General features: G+C 42.5%; 1 protein-coding gene across 2 annotated transcripts in view; it reads left to right on the top strand.

Moving 5' to 3' along the window:
• Nucleotides 1-16,169, top strand: part of KCNN4 (potassium calcium-activated channel subfamily N member 4) — a 134,696-nt gene that overhangs the window by 12,713 nt on the left and 105,814 nt on the right. The gene's annotated exons all lie outside the window — the stretch shown is intronic.

The raw sequence follows: 16,169 nt of genomic DNA, 5'->3' as shown, positions 1-16,169 counted from the left end.
GTATGAGCCACTTGGGGGGGGGATGTCTCCCAATTTCCTTCTGCTCTTGCGTATATGTGTTGCCGGCACTGTATGTCTCCCTTCGTTCTGCCATCAATTATCTCCCACCTCGTCTTCTCTCCCCAGCCTCCCTTCCCCCCCCCAGAACAGCAGCAGCAGCTCACTGTGTGCTTTTAACTTCCCCACACAGCTGCTGCTAATGTTAGTTTAGCTGGTGATTACTCGAGGGCAATATTTATTTGTCCATCCGACTATCAAATCTTGCCGATGCAAGAGATTTTTCAATAAATTGCTCGGTTTTCAGGCAGGTAAAATGAACTTATGGTTAAGTATCATTATTTCTCAAGCTCATTCATATGTCCTTTAGGAAATTGCTAAAAACTGATTTGTTTGATAAATTTATAAACTGATGTTTTAGAATCTTGATTGGTAAATAGTACATTGTTTTTACAGTTTGTTTATTTTAGCTGATTTTAATGCATTTTTAGTAAATTGTATTCTATCTATTGTTTTTTAGTTAAATGTATTTTACTTACTGATTGTACAATTTTTTTTTACTGTATATGAACAGCCTAAAACTATGTGGTATGGCGGTATACAAAAATAAAATTATTATTATTATTATTATTATTAATAGATAGTGGTATTAATAAGAGGAAGTTGCATCATCAGAGGCAGGCAGGTCTAGCAAAGACCCCGAGGCTGTCTGATAGAATCGCTGACTCAGCAGTACCTCTCCTTTCCCTAACGGCAGCTCACTGCGTGCTTTTAACTTCCCCACATATCTGCCGCTGTCAAAGCAGCTCCCGACTTTACTACAGGAAGAGGCGATCGGAGCAGACCGCGAGTGATTTTCTTCACCCGCTGGCGCTCCAGCAGCCCTCTCCTGCCTCCCCTGCCTTTTGACAGGTGAAAAAACGCATTCACGGTTTTTCAAAATCCACGGGGGTTCCTAGAACAGAACCCCCATGAATTTCGGGGGAGTACTGTATTGACATTTTTTATGGGGGGGGATGTTAATGGAGTTGTCAAGTTATGTTTATGTTATATGCATGGAAATCGTAGGGAACATAAGATATTATGTATGTGATATGTAAGCTGCATAGTTATATGCAGTATATAAATTTTTAAATAAACATGCAGCAGGTCTGATAGCACAAACCCTATGAAATAAAGATTTAGAGACCTGAATATCTAACCTAGAGGAAAGGGGAGAGAAAGCAGATTTGAGAGACATTCAAATATCTCAAAGGTATAAAAAAAATGTATTAGAAGCAAAACTTTGCAGTAGACAGACTGTTGGAGTCTCAGTCTGAGGCTCAGAGTTGGGTGGTGGAGTCTCCTAGTAGATGTGTCCAAATCACAAACAGGAGAAACCAATAGAATAGAAAGCAGAAAAATACTGTAATAACCAAACACACTTCTACTTGTCATCAGAAACAAAGCAGGTACTTACGTGTATCACAAACACTAATACAACAAGTGCCCAGAGAAACAGAGCAACCGATAAAATGAAAAACGAGGAGGAAAAAAACCTCAGATCTCAACTTCCACCCTACAGAGACAGGTGATAATAATAAGAAGTTTTATTTTTATGCTGCACTACCTCTCAATTCTTTGTGGTTAACAATAATAAAAAGCTGAACAAAACAGCGATAGTACAGCAATAGCAGTAAATTTGGAACAGATGACAGAGATAATAGGCGACAGATAAAGCAGGGTAAAAAAAAAACACAAAAACTCATAGGCATAAAAAAATACACATTACATTGGTGCTCTTTGCAAATGCAAGTAAATCCACAGAAATTCCAAAGAGTAACAAATCAAAGGCTTATCTGCGTTAGGAAAAGTGTGTCACGCTGACGATGGCCAGCGCTTCACATTCATGGTCACTTCAGGGTGTGAACACACTGCACAGACCTATATTGGCAGAAACTACCTCAGTGGTGTCTCTCTGCTTCACAAACTGATTTTATATGTATATGAAGAGGCAGCACTCTCCTTTTCTTTTGCCCCTCAGCCGGGTTGGCTTGGTAAGGATTCATCCTCACCAGGATCTGAGGCTTCTGCTCTTTAAACCACAGCCTGGATCTTAGGAGGTTTGAAACAAGGTGGCTTGGGTTCAGACCTTCTTTACTCTTATCCTGGGTCTAAGCCAGTACCTGGGACCCCATTGACTAGGAAAGGCATTGAACCTCCTCAGGTCAGCTTGGCCAAAGAAAGTAGGAGAAAGGCACTTTTTTGCTCCAAAACTCCTCTTCTTATAACTGACTCATAAGAACATAAGAATTGCCGCTGCTGGGTCAGACCAATGGTCCATCGTGCCCAGCAGTCTGTTTATGTGGTGGCCCCCAAGTCAAAGACCAGTGTTCTAAATGAGTCCAGCCTCACCTGCGTATGTTCCAGTTTAGCAGGAACTTGTCCAACTTTGTCTTGAATCCCTGGAGGGTGTTTTCTCCTATAACAGACTCCGGAAGAGCATTCCAGTTTTCTACCACTCTCTGGGTGAAGAAGAACTTCCTTACATTTGTACGGAATCTATCCCCTTTCAACTTTAGAGAGTGCCCTCTCGCTCTCCCTACCTTGGAGAGGGTAAACAACCTGTCTTTATCTGCTAAGTCTATTCCCTTCAGTATTTTGAATGTTTCGATAATGTCCTCTCTCAGTCTCCTCTTTTCAGGGGAGAAGAGGCCCAGTTTCTCCAATCTCTCACTGTACGGCAACTCCTTCAGCCCCTTAACCATTTTTAGTCACTCTTCCCTGAACCCTTTAGAGTAGTACCATGTCCTTCTTCATGTATGGCGACCAGTGCTGGATGCAGTACTCCAGGTGAGGGTGTACCATGGCTCAGTACAGTGGCATGATAACTTTCTCTGATCTGTTCGTGATCCCCTTCTTAATCATTCCTACCATTCTGTTCACCCTTTTCGCAGCCGCCGCCGCTGCACATTGGGTGGACGGCTTCATTGACTTGTTGACCAGTACTCCCAAGTTTCTTTCCTGGGGGGTCTCTGCAAGTACCGCCCCGGAAATCCTGTATTCGTACATGAGATTTTTGTTACCGACATACATCACTTTACACTTATCCACGTTGAACCTCATTTGCCATGTCGATGCCCATTTCTCGAGCTTGATTATGTCACGTTGCAGATGTTCGCAATTCCTCTGTGCCTTCCCTACTCTGAATAATTTCGTATCGTCCGCAAATTTAATCACCTCACTCGTCGTAGGGAAGAAGAGATGAGCCAGCACAAGAAGTTCCAATGAGTATAATCCAAATTTTATTCAGGTATATGGAAAACTCGGCACCCTTTTGTTAAAGAAAGCTCATTGGTTGCCTATACCACACTGGATTACCTATAAAATTGCTCTTCTAACCTTCAAAACTTTGCAGACTAATGCTCCTGCATTTATACATAGACTATTGATTCCATATGACTCCCCCAGAACCTTAAGATCAGCCTCACAACACTCTCTTGATGCCCCGTCCTTAAAAATAATTGGCACCCGTCCTACTCTTATTTTCTCAGTTACTGCCCCCTCAATTTGGAACTCTCTCCCCTTATACCTCAGAGCTGAACAAAACTTGGATAAATTCAAAAGTAGTTTAAAATGCTTCCTTTTTAAAGATGCCTACAATTGACTTATCACATATATATATTCGGTTTATTATTACTTAACCTGTCACATCTTCCCTACTGTACTTCCCTTTTATGTGCTTTTTCTTAATACAGGTACTCGTCGACTTTCGACCACAATTGGTTCCAACTGACAGGTCGTAAGTTGATCGGGACGTAAGTCGGCCTATGTTAGATTATGTTTAACGAATTTGAACCGACAGCTCGCTCGCCCTTTAAATCGCAACAAGCTACTTCGCGCCCCTTCTAAACTTTGGAAGAAGTTCCCAGACCTGCTGAGCGACGTGCGGGAACATGGCGACAGAAAAGAGGTGACCAGCCTTTGATGCCGGCTTACTCTCGCGCTGCGTAGTACTGCTGCGTAGCAAGACTTGTGAGTGCTGGAAACTGTCGTAAACGCGTCGTAAAGTCGAACAGTTGTAAATCGCATAGGTCGTAAGTCAATGAGTACTTGTAAATTGTAGTTCCTCACTTTTTTTTCCTATTGTTCTCATCTCACAATCCCAACCAAGTATGTCAGTCGTGGATGGTCTTTGTTTACTATTTGTTGTTTATCTCCTATTTATAATGTCAATACATTTTTAATGTACAACACTTTGTATTACAGGAGAAGCGTTTTATCAAATTTTAATAAACTATGAAACTATGACGCCTGCATCGGAGGGGGGAGGGTTGTAGTTTCCAGTGAAAGTGCATAAACACTTGAATCTTGTTTGTGGAGACTTTCCTTCTATGGTTTTGTTGTTTCTTTGAAGGGAGCCAGGTAGAAAAAAGCCTCATTAAATCATTGTACAGGGACTGGTACCCTTGCACAGCACCTATCACACCCAATCTATTTCAGAACAAAGGCATGTTAACAGATGCTGCATGAATGCTACGCAAGTTGGACACATAACCCTGGTATTCTATAGCACCGCGGCTACATTTTTGGAAAGCATTTGACCTGCCTATGCCATTCCCATGGCCAGGTCCCCTTTTGGGCGGCGCATGAGACAGTTTGGGCCAGATTCTATAAACGACACTTAAATCTGTAGGCGCCTAGGAAAATGACACTTACGACATGTCGTTCAAATGTTTAATAAGGGACCTAAAAGTGCGATGATGGTCCCTTAATGATCTCATTGTGGCTCGCATGCAAGAGATAAGACACTGAGCACTTTTTATATGTTTAAATATTTATTCACATATATGTAATTTGAGGATATATAAGTACATTATAAGTACAATATGGTAATTATGAACTGAAGAAGCTGGTAATCATTTTGAATATTCCTAAAGTACTACCGGCAATTTAGATATTTTTACTTCTGTATTTTTATAGTATTCAAAGTTAGGCACCATTTAGACTTCCTGAGTCAATACATCAAGCTCCGTCTCTAGCAGTATTCAAATCTTTCAGCACCTATCTCCCACTCACTATAAGATACCTATGCACATTCTATTATTCTCTCTGCAAGAAACTCCCCAACCCTATACTGTTTATAGAGAATGACACGGTGACAAAATTCATCACCGTCCCCGTCCCCGTGGATAACCGCGGGAAATAATCCCATGTAATTTTGTAGTGTCTATTTCAACCTCATTCCTTCTACCCCAGCATTCTTCAACGCAAAGCTTGAGGGTCAGTAGTTGTGGCCATTCATACTCTGATTCTTCCCTATCTCCTTAAAGAATGACATGAAGATGGTTTCCCGCGGTTATCCGCGGGGACGGGAACGGTGATGAATTTTGTCTCTGTGTCATTTTCTACCCTATACTATTCTGTCTTCTATGTCCAAATTAGATTGTATCTACAACAACTTGGCAGTGTATCAAACTCAAACTCAATAGTGATATATTTTTTTGCAGATTCATTACTACCACGCACCATCACGACTAATTAAAGCCGCGCGGCAACAGCCCCGAAGCCCTTTAAATCTCTATGGGCTTCGGGGCCATGTGGTAGCTGCTAGTGGGGGGCAAATCTTTTGTTCAAAGACTTTTGTTGAAAGATCTTTGAACAAAAGATTTAGTCGGGATGGTGTGGTAATAATGAGGAGGGGGCTGTTTTTGACAAAGCTTGACAGCGAAACATGTTGGCCAGTCCCTTCCCGGTACTGGCAAACAACTGAAATGAAAGTTGAAAGCCGGCAGTGCAGCGGCTACTAAGCTAAGTTCAGCTAAGTTATCGAATGCTTTTTAGCAACGAGGTTTATGGCTAAAAAAAAGTTTGATGAATGGTTTTATTGATTATGCACATGAAGCACTTTAAAAAATTTTTTAAAAATCAGATTAAATGATGATACATATGCCAGAGATTGAGTCACACAGCCGGGTTGAAATAATAACGGGCTGGTGGAGGCATAAATCAGATAAATCTGCACAAAAATATATCACTATTGAGTTTGGGTTTGAGAATGTTGTTGTAGATGAAAATTCTGTAGCAGTTTGTATAAAAATTCTGGAGGCTATACTAAGGATACCAAATTAGATTGTAAGCTCTTCTGAGCAGGGGCCGTCTATTGCTTGTTAAATGTAAAGTGCTGTGTATGCCTTGCAGCACTATAGAATTGATAAATAGTAGTAGTATTTATAGAATTATACCTTGTGGTGCCTAAATCAAGTTAGGCACCGGTAAATTAGGCCAGGGCTTTCTTGGCTGGCACCTAACTCATTCCACACGCAAACTCTGCTCACTAACCACGTCCACTTTTCAGGTAGGCCTTGGTGTAGACACGTACATCGCGCCTACCGAGTTAGGCACCGACTGGAAAATTCATTTCTGTAATTGTTTTTTAGTGGCACTGTTCGATTAACAGCACTAATTTCACCAATTAAAAAATTAAGTTAGGTACCTATAGCTAAGTGCACCTATCTAAATGCTTAACTGTAGAACCAGGACCTATAGGCGCACACATAAAGCCAAATTAGTTGCAATTGATACCCAATAATTGATTGTTAATGGCTCATTAACTCATTCGTTTGGATCTGCACCCAAATACGTATGTGTGCCATATATAGAATCCAGGGGCCAGTGAAAGAGAATTTTTCCAATCTGTGCCTTTGAAAAATATCTTCGTTTATACTGAAAGCCCTACAACTTTCACAAAGAGCAGCAAGCTTCCAGGTCTGGAGTTTTTCTTTCAAGTCTCAAAAGATTGCTAACGAATTGGCACGGTCTTGGCAGAGATGAATTTGTTCCTGGCCTCCTCCTTTTCGAAGGTGGCAAAAGATTTAGCCTGTCTAGACGAGGGTTTTTCAAAGACTCTGAGGGTGAGTAATAGACTTAGTCAGGTCTTCAGGGCTGAGAGTTTGTTGAAAGAAAGTGAAGCCTTAACAGTGCAAAAAGATGGTCTGCATTACTTTTACCATTCCTTCATGAATAAACAGGAGAGACTTTAGATCAGTAGTCTTCATTGTAAGGCCCAGGGGCTACTGGTGACCCTCACAGGTCCTAAGTACAACTTTGCTACCTTCTTTCCTCAAGTACATTCTCCAAAGCACTGCCGCTTTATCCAGTTACAAGAGATAGTAACTCTCTCTTTATTCTGGTTGCTAGTCCTGGTTTAGAATGTACATCCTAAAAGTACTGAAATCATTGCTGCAGGTCCCAGAATATATCAGGATGGGGCTGCCTGAAACTCAGGACTAGCTTAACATCTTCCTTTTTCAACTGGGTAACTTGGCAGCTCTGCCTTCACCTCTGGAACAAATATTCTTCCAGCACTACGCAGCTTTCAGTGACTTTGAGCTGCACAGAGCCCAAACTCCTGTCCATGCCTTCCTACAAGCTGTGAGATGCCATAAAATCTCTCTTTCCAAATCAGTGCCAGCAGTGAGCCGCTGAAGGAGTAGATACAGGGGCACAATGATGGAGGCTGACTAGTAGGAGAGGTGGGTGGAGGTTGAGATAGGCTGGGGTGGGTAAGGGAGAATTTTTAGTGGAAAAGAGGCTGGGTAGGAAGAGACTGGGAAGACAGAAAGAGTTGAGGGAATTGAGGCGTGTAAAGAGCATGGAGGGGAAAATGAGCTGGGGAAGAGAAATTAATTTCTATAGCATTAGTTGCACGGTCCTACAGGTGATGTAGTGACTATGGCAAAGGCATTCAAAGTGAATCTCTGCCAGTGCAGTGAAACCTCTGTAATTAAAATGAAGTCTTTCTCCTTGGTGTTGTCTGTCTCCCTCTTGCTGCCCCATACACTATCTCCATCTTCCCTCAGCCCATTTCTAGCTTACTCGTTCTCTGGGCAAGTCACTTAACCCTCCATTGCACAAGGTATAAAATAAGTACCTTTGTATGTAAACTGCTTTGATTGTAACCACAGAAAGGCGATATATCAAGTGTAGTTACTTACCTGTAACGGGGCCCTGGGCACCGCACATGCTCAGAGAAAAAGAAAAATCATTCTGAGCTATTGGAGAGCTTATCTGCAAATGGGAGCTGATGGGACATCACCCATATTTGGCTGACTCATCCTTCTTCTCCTTGGAGAAAGTCCCTTTCCCTTTCCAACTGCCGAGTGGAAGATTAGAGGATGTGCTTGTGAGGAAGACAGCAAGAGGGAGGCAGACAATGCTAAGGAGAAAGACGTCATTTTAAATACACATTTCCCTGAATGCACCTGAGGAACTAGGCTAGCCGTCTCTTTGAAGAATGACCCTTCTGTTGCCCAGGGCACCGGTCACTTTGATTGGCTATGGCCTTGGCTATCACACTGAGGTTGTTTAGGCAAAATTGTTCCTACTTAAACAAAGAAGAGAAGGATCATATGACCTATCCATTCAGCCAGAATGGGACACTTCATCTTGCCTGTTTAAGAGCTGCCAGTTCAGCATGGGCCTTTCATTGCCGCCTTGTCAGTGTGGCCCTTTCAACGCGGGACCATTCACTATGGCCCTTTCATTGCAGGACAAGTTCAGTGCAGCCTATGCTGGATTGAGGTGAAGTACTGATGTGGGAGGGGGTAAATCAAGGTGGAGTGCTGATCAGGGGTGTGGGGGGGGGACTTTGGAGCAACATGGAGTGCTGGTCAGTGGTGGACCGAGGTAGAGTGCTGATCGGGTGAGTTGGGGGGGGGGGGCATTTCCTCCCACCACAAGGAAGAGTGCTGATCAGGGGTGAGGGGGGGCATTGCCATGCGCACATTCTGGATTGAGGTGGAGTGCTGATTAGGGGATGGGGGCTTTGGATCAACATGGAGTCTGGTTGGGGGTGAATCGAGATGAAGTGCTGATCAGGGGTGTGGGCTGCGTTGAATTTGTCCTGCGATAAAATGACTGTGCTGAAATGGCAGCTCTTAATTGGTGGTGATGAAAGGCCCGTGCTGAACTGGCAGCTCCTAAACAGCCACAATGAATCATCCTAGACTCCTAGTCTGCCCAGCCATGCCATCTACTATCCCTTCATCAACTTTAGAGATCCTATGCTCTTGTCCCAAGCTTTCTTGAATTCAAATACAGGGAGCCCATTATACAGACTTATCACCCTTTCCATAAAGAGGTATTTCTGTAGATTACTCTTTAGTTTTTCACCTTCATCCTAATGCCCCTCATTCCAGAGCTTCCTTTCAATTGAGACTTGCCTCCTGTGCATTTATGACACAGAGTTAGTTACAGTACATGTCTCTTTCGTATCTAATCATGAAGATCACTGCTTTAGGCCATGCTGTTAGCATGTCTCCCCTCATGATGCATTCTGGTCCCTGTAGTGTGGATTTTACATAGGATGGACCAATAAGTGAAGTGAACTACACATTCCACAATGCTTCAGGCAACAATCACCTTAACTTTCCTACCAAAAACTAAAGGTTATTAGTTTTGTACCTTCCTCTGCCTAGCATTGCAGTGCCCTTTACCTGAGATGCTTTCTGTACAAGATGAGAAGGTTAGACAAGGCACTGAGTCCACGGTGAGCAAACGCCTTTTCACTGGGGAAAGAAAATAAATTCCAGCTAAGCAGTCATGCTGCCTTCCAAAGCAAGAGTGGGAACAAAGCATTCATCCATATACATCTGTGTTAATCTTAAACAGAAACCATTCCTAGCTGCAGACAATCATTATTAATTGCTACATGTTAGTACAAGTTAAAGACACCCCACTGCTCCTTCCTTGCATGTCCGAAGAGAGAAGGGTCAACTCCAGGGCATCTAATCCTGGCCCACAGCCCAATCGTTTTTCAGAATGCATGCTGAAACTGTAGCCAAACTCTTAATTGGTCTAATATTTATCTTGCAATTCACACTTCTATATCAATAATATCCCCCATCAGGGAGTTCTGGTCCACACAAGCTTCAACCCTTCCTTCTCCTCATTCCGTCTTCTCCTCTAATGTCTATCTTCTTTCGGTAACAATACTTCTTTGTATCCCCTTCCTATTCCCTTTGCTTTTCTAATTTTCTCCTCTGTTCTCTTTACACTTCAAACTCCCTCCTCCCTTGCCTTCTCTATATCCTCCTCCTGATTCCCTCTGCTCTACTTCTTCCCATTGTCCCAAGACTTGTCTTCATCCATATCCATATTAAGAACATAAGAATTGCTATACTGGGACAGACCGCAGGTCCATCAAGCCTGGTATCCAGTTTCCAACAGTGGCTCTTCTAACTCTCTCCTTCCTCTGCCCCAAAACTTCTCTGTATCCTCCTCCCAATTTCCTCTGCTCCTCTAACTCCCTCCTCTGTTTATCCCAAGACTTCTCTTTATCTTCCTGTTCATCAAATATTGTACTTAATGTGACCATTTAGTTTTTTTTCATCAAAACGGGACATCTATTAATTGTCAGTCCCTCCCCCAATCCTGCCCCCACTTTCTTCCATTAATTTTTAATGTACACATAATATCTTATTAATTCATAATGGTAACCATAAAATTTTAAAAAACTACAAAGCACATTATATGCAGAGAAAATGTTAATTATCATTTATATTTGTGGGGGGGCTTCAAAGATGTCAAGGCAGATGACTTTAAAATATGCAATGTCACCTCAGTAACTGTAGAAAAATAGACAAATATAGTGCAAAATATAGACAGCAGATATAAATTCTCAAAACTGATACATTTTGATCACTAAATTGAAAATAAAATCATTTTTCCTACCTTTGCTGTCTGGTGAGTTCATGAGTCTCTGGTTGCGTTTCCTTCTGACTGTGCATCCTCTCTTTCATTTCTTTCTTTCTGCACTCAGGCCCAACAATTGTCCCTTTCTATTCCCTCCTTCCTTCCTTCCTTCCTTCCTATGTCCTTAATGCCCCTAGTGCTTCCTTCCCATGTCCTTAGTGCCCCCAGTGCTTCCTTCCCATGTCCCCCTCATTGCCTTTCAAACTTTGTACCACCCCCAACCCCGAAGCCTGCCTGCCTGCCTACCTCCTTCCCTCCCTGCCATGCAAAAAAAAGCCTTCCTCCTTCCTTTTCCCTCCCCAGTCCGCCACCACTGCTGATTGCCAGCCTCTCTCCTTACCTCCCTGCTGTTGCTGCTAATTGCCGCCCAGAAGCCTTCTTCCCAACATCAATTCTGGCATCAGAGAGGATGTTCCAGGCCATCCAATCGCTGCCTGGCTGGGCCAGAACGTCCTCTCCAATGTCAGAATTGACGTCGGGAAGAAGGCTTCTGGACGGCAATTAGCAGCAGCAGCAGGGAGGTAAAGAGAGCAGCAGCGGCAGGGGAGGGAGTTGAATCAGGCGCTGGAGGGAGGCTTTTTTTTTTTTTTTTTGCAAAGCAGGGAAGGACAGGAAACGATCGCCTGTCCCATTGTCCCCACACACAGCTTCGGGGCGCTGTCCCTGAAAACGGGACATTTCGGCATCCCAAAGTTGTGTGTGGGGACAGGGGATCTAAAAATGGGATGTATGGTCACCTTAATTATACTCCTCTTCTCCTACTTGCTTTCAAAGATTGTGGGAAATTTATCAACCTGCAAGATGTTTGAGATCTGAGGGAGGGATGTTGCTCATTAGTTTAAAAAAAAAAAAAGGAATTCGCTATGTAAAATCTAGACTATCTATTTTCTCAATTGCCAGGAAGAATCTCTGGAATTCAATTTCAGGTATAATGGGATTATGCAAAGATTGTATGTCTTTCAAGAAATTGTTAAAAACACAATTATTTGTGGGCGCCTTTCTCCAACTCTGTGGTTATTATTTGTTTTAGATTTAAAGAATTCTATATTAAGGAAATTTTGTGGGGAAGATTGAATATTTGTGCTTGAAATTGTGGCTGTAAATGTTTTCTACATTGCTTAGATTTAAGCGATTCATAATTTTTTAAAATAAAAATATTCCTTTTGCTCTTCTAACTCCCTCCTTCCTCTCTCTCAAGACTTCTCTGTATCCTCCTCCCAATTCCCTCTGCTCCTCTAACGTCTTCCTCCCTCTGTCCCACTACTTGTCTTCATGCAGTCCCACCTGAGTTTATTTAGATTTAGCTCATAATGTAATGTAATGTAATGTAATTTATTTCTTATATACCGCTACATCCGTTAGGTTCTAAGCGGTTTACAGAAAATATACATTAAGATTAGAAATAAGAAAGGTACTTGAAAAATTCCCTTACTGTCCCGAAGGCTCACAATCTAACTAAAGTACCTGGAGGGTAATAGAAAAGTGAAAAGTAGAGTTAGAGGAAAAATAAAAATAAAATAAATATTTCATGACTTTTCTTTGGCTAGGAAACATTTCCTTTTGAAACCTTGCCATTTTATTTTCTTTGCATGCTTTATCTTATTACTTTATTTTATTTTTTGGTTGTAATTATGTTTAAATTTTATTCTTTTGTAATCAACTGTGAACCATTATTCTTAAAAGAAAGGAAGCTAAGTAAACGTGCCAATTAAATTTAACTGGTAGCTTAAGGCAAATTACATTCAGAGAACAGTAGGTGTTTCCCTGTCCCAGAACAGCACACACTCTAATGGCTTCATTTACTATCCGGTGTTAATGCTGCAATGTGATTTATTAGTAAATAGGCCCCAATTACATGAAATAATGAGCATTGGAATGTTGCTGTAGATCAGTAAATCTAGCCCTAACTGCACCTGTGGCAGTGGAAGGAGGAGTGACTTGCTCAAGATCATCGCAAGCCTCGACTCCTGGCTTTCAACCTGCTGCTCTATGCTCTTGGCTATTCCTCCATTCCCTGCTATCCTCTGTATCTCCAACACCCATCCTCCCTCTGTCCCAGGACTTCACTTTAGGGCTCCTTTTACGAAGCCACGTTAGCGGCTTTAGCGCGCGCGATTTTTCATCACGCGCTAACCCCTGCGCTAGCCGGAAAACTACCACCCGCTCAAGAGGAGGCGGTAGCGGCTAGCACGGCTGGTGGTTTAGCGCCCTCTGCTCCAAAGCAAAACAAAGCATACACGCGTTAAACCGCTAACACACCTTAGTGTCCCTCTTTCCAAGTTTATCAATTATTTGATTTATCGCTTTTGAGAATCCTATCAAAGCAGATTATGAAAGAAATATGAAAAATAGTATAAAATACATAATTAAAACATACATTTATTCAGATTTCTAGCCCATCCTCCCCAGGATCCCAGAACGGGGTTACAGCTATACGTTCACAATGTTTTCAAGACAGACAATTTAGGGTATATACACATTATTTTGGTATTGGACTAGGCATATGAGTAAGGGTACATTTACATTGTTTTGGCACAGGACAGGGTATATTCACATTATACTAAGGAATTAGATGCAGGATATACATTACATTAGATATTTCTATTCTACCATTACCTTGCGGTTTAAGGCGGATTACAAAAGAGTTATAGAAGGAGGGTTACAAAGGAAGAACTCTGGTACAGAGTAGATCAGGTAGTTTCTGGGAGTCGGAAAGTTGGTGGGAAGAAGGAAGGAACTTGTAGTGTTAAGACTTTTTCAGGGATTTCTTTTCTGAATATCTTGTAGTCTAGGGTCGTTATCAGTAGATTGGAGATTTGGTTGTCTAGTTTTGCTGTTTGAGTGGCTAGGAAGCTTATTCTTAATATGTTGGTGGAATAATGTACTATACTGATTCAATCATAATGTGTTGAGGTGTCGGGATTGGGTACTGTCTCCATATATTTGAGTCAAGGGTTAGGATCGACATTCTGATTTCCAGTTTTTGTTTATACTATCAAAGTCTGGTCATTGGGGTCTCAAGATAGGTATGCATTGGTTCGAGAACAATGTGGCTTTTACTGCTGGAAAGATAGTAGGCTATCTACAGCTCGAATGTCTGGGGGGAGCTGGTTCCACAGTTTTGCCATATTGTGAGAGAATGATTGTCTCCGGGCAGTTTCCATTTGGAGTTTGTGGGCTGGTGGGATGCTTAGTTGGCCCCTTTTACTAAACCACAGTAGCAATTCTCCCAAGTGGCTTAGTAAGGAGGGGCGGGGGACAGATCACCCTGGGCACCCTCTTGGTGGGGGCATCAGCACCTCTCCACCCCTCCCCCCATGCTTTAAACCTTCACCAGTGCGAGAAACGTTTCTAGCCTGTTGCTCACACTGGCCTGGCTCTCCTTCGAAATCACTTCTGGGCCATAGGGCCAGGAAGTGATGTCAGAGGGAAAGCCAGCGTTTGCGTGAGCAGCAAGCCAGAGAAACTGTTCAAGCTGGTGAAGATTTAAAGAGGTATAGGGGTGGAGGGAGGACGTGAGTGTGTCATTGGGGCAGGGAAGGAGTGAAGGTAGAGAGGAGGACATGTGGGCCACCACCACCCTGGGCGCCTCCTACCCTTGCTACGTCACTGATTCCCTCTGCAGCAAATGCACCAAAATCCATTCAATTCCTATGGGCTTCAGTGCATTTGCCACACAGGAATTGCTACCACGGCTTCGTAAAAGGGGCCCATAATTAAAAACAAGAGACAGTACAAGAAAAATATAAAAGGGGTAAGAAGGGCAGAACCAGTGCTAACATCCATCAGTTCCAATACAGACGAGATGTGAAAATGTTAATCAGGGGCTATAGGCCTTGGTGAAAAGAAGGGTCTTGAGTCTTAGGAGGAACCAATTCCACAAAATAGGCCCCATGGTACTAAAGAGGTGCTGTTAAACAGTTGTAACGTGGACAGCTTGGATTGCAGGAACTTGCAAAAGAGTCCCTCTTCTCTATTAACCTCTTTGCCAGTCCCATCACATAATCCTGTTCAAGTTAACTGTTCTCTATTGCTGCTCCCTGTTCCGAGGTCTGCCTGCCCCACCATCATTCTCTATCTAGATGCCACTGTGACACCCTTCTTCCCCTGTGTGTGATTAGACCCAATCTGTCTCTTAAGTATATTATACAATTTTGGGGTGTAAGCAATAGTACTGCATGAAGGCTTAGGTTTCACATTTTTCTGAGCAACACATATATCAAGCATAAACACTTGGGTGGAAGGGAAGGGGCAGGGACCAGCTGCTCCTGCAATGACTCAGTGTTTCACAGAGCTACAAAAACTTGGTTCTGCCAAGCCACCTGCTTCACATCCTGTACATTTTGGGAGCGAGAACAGCTTGCTAAAAGTACCTCTGCTGCCTCTCCTATTCAGCATGGCAGCAAGTTTCAGATTTAATAGTTTCTTGATATACCGTCCTTCAAAGATATCTAAATGGTTTACAATAAGAGAAATTATACAAAAAAGAAAAGAATTAAAATTAAAACTTTTTTTTCTTGTAAAGATTTTTTTAAATGAGGTTGTAGACAATACACAACCCCATTAGGAGGAAGGAGAGGGGATATAATGTTACATTTGGCAAAAATAAATAAATAGAAACAGGAAGGAGTAAGGGGAAAATGGTTGATCTTCCTCATATGAAGAGTTAAGTCTCACGTATTGAATGCTTCCTCGAATAGAAATGTTTGTAGTTGAATTTGAATCTTGTCAGGGAAGACTCTTGCCAGAGGTCTTGGGGCTTTGCATTCCAAAGTGAAGGAGCTGTGACTGAAAAAAATAAATAAATCAATTTACGAGTACAGTACTTCCCCGATATTTGCGGGGGTTCCATTCCAGGAACCCCCCACAAATCTTGAAAAACCGTGAATACGGTTTTTAGCGGGGGAGACAGGAGAGGGTAGCTGGAGAGGCAGAAGAGAGTAGCTGGAGCGCAGGCGAGTGCAGGAAATCACTTGCGGTATGCTCCGACCGCCTCTTCCTGCACTAAAGTCGGGCCTCGCCAATCAGGAGCTGCTTTGACAAGCAGAAAGAAACGAAGGGAAAGGATTGGGAAAAAATTTTTAATTGATAAAAGATGAAGATAAATTAAGAGGGCGTGGGATACATCAATCGTAAGCATCTTTAATAAACAAAAATTAAGTAAATTAAGAAGGGAGGGGGGAGTGCAGCTTTACCGCTTATCATCAGATCTGCCACTGCCATTATAGTATTGGTTTGTTTTTTTTTTATCTTTGTAGTGAAATCAGAAGTCCAAGCCCTACTCCAAGGAGGAGAATGTGGCATAGTGGTAAGAGCTATAGCCTCAGCACCGTGAAGTTGTAGGTTCAAACCCTGTGCTGCTCCTTGTGACCCTGGGCAAGTCACTTAATCCTCCACTGCCCCAGGTGTATTAGAGAGATTGTAAGCTCACTGAGACA

Source organism: Geotrypetes seraphini, chromosome 11 (genome assembly GCF_902459505.1).
Source record: "Geotrypetes seraphini chromosome 11, aGeoSer1.1, whole genome shotgun sequence".
NCBI classification, from domain to species: Eukaryota; Metazoa; Chordata; class Amphibia; order Gymnophiona; family Dermophiidae; genus Geotrypetes; species Geotrypetes seraphini.
This window is presented reverse-complemented; position numbering and strand designations above follow the sequence as displayed.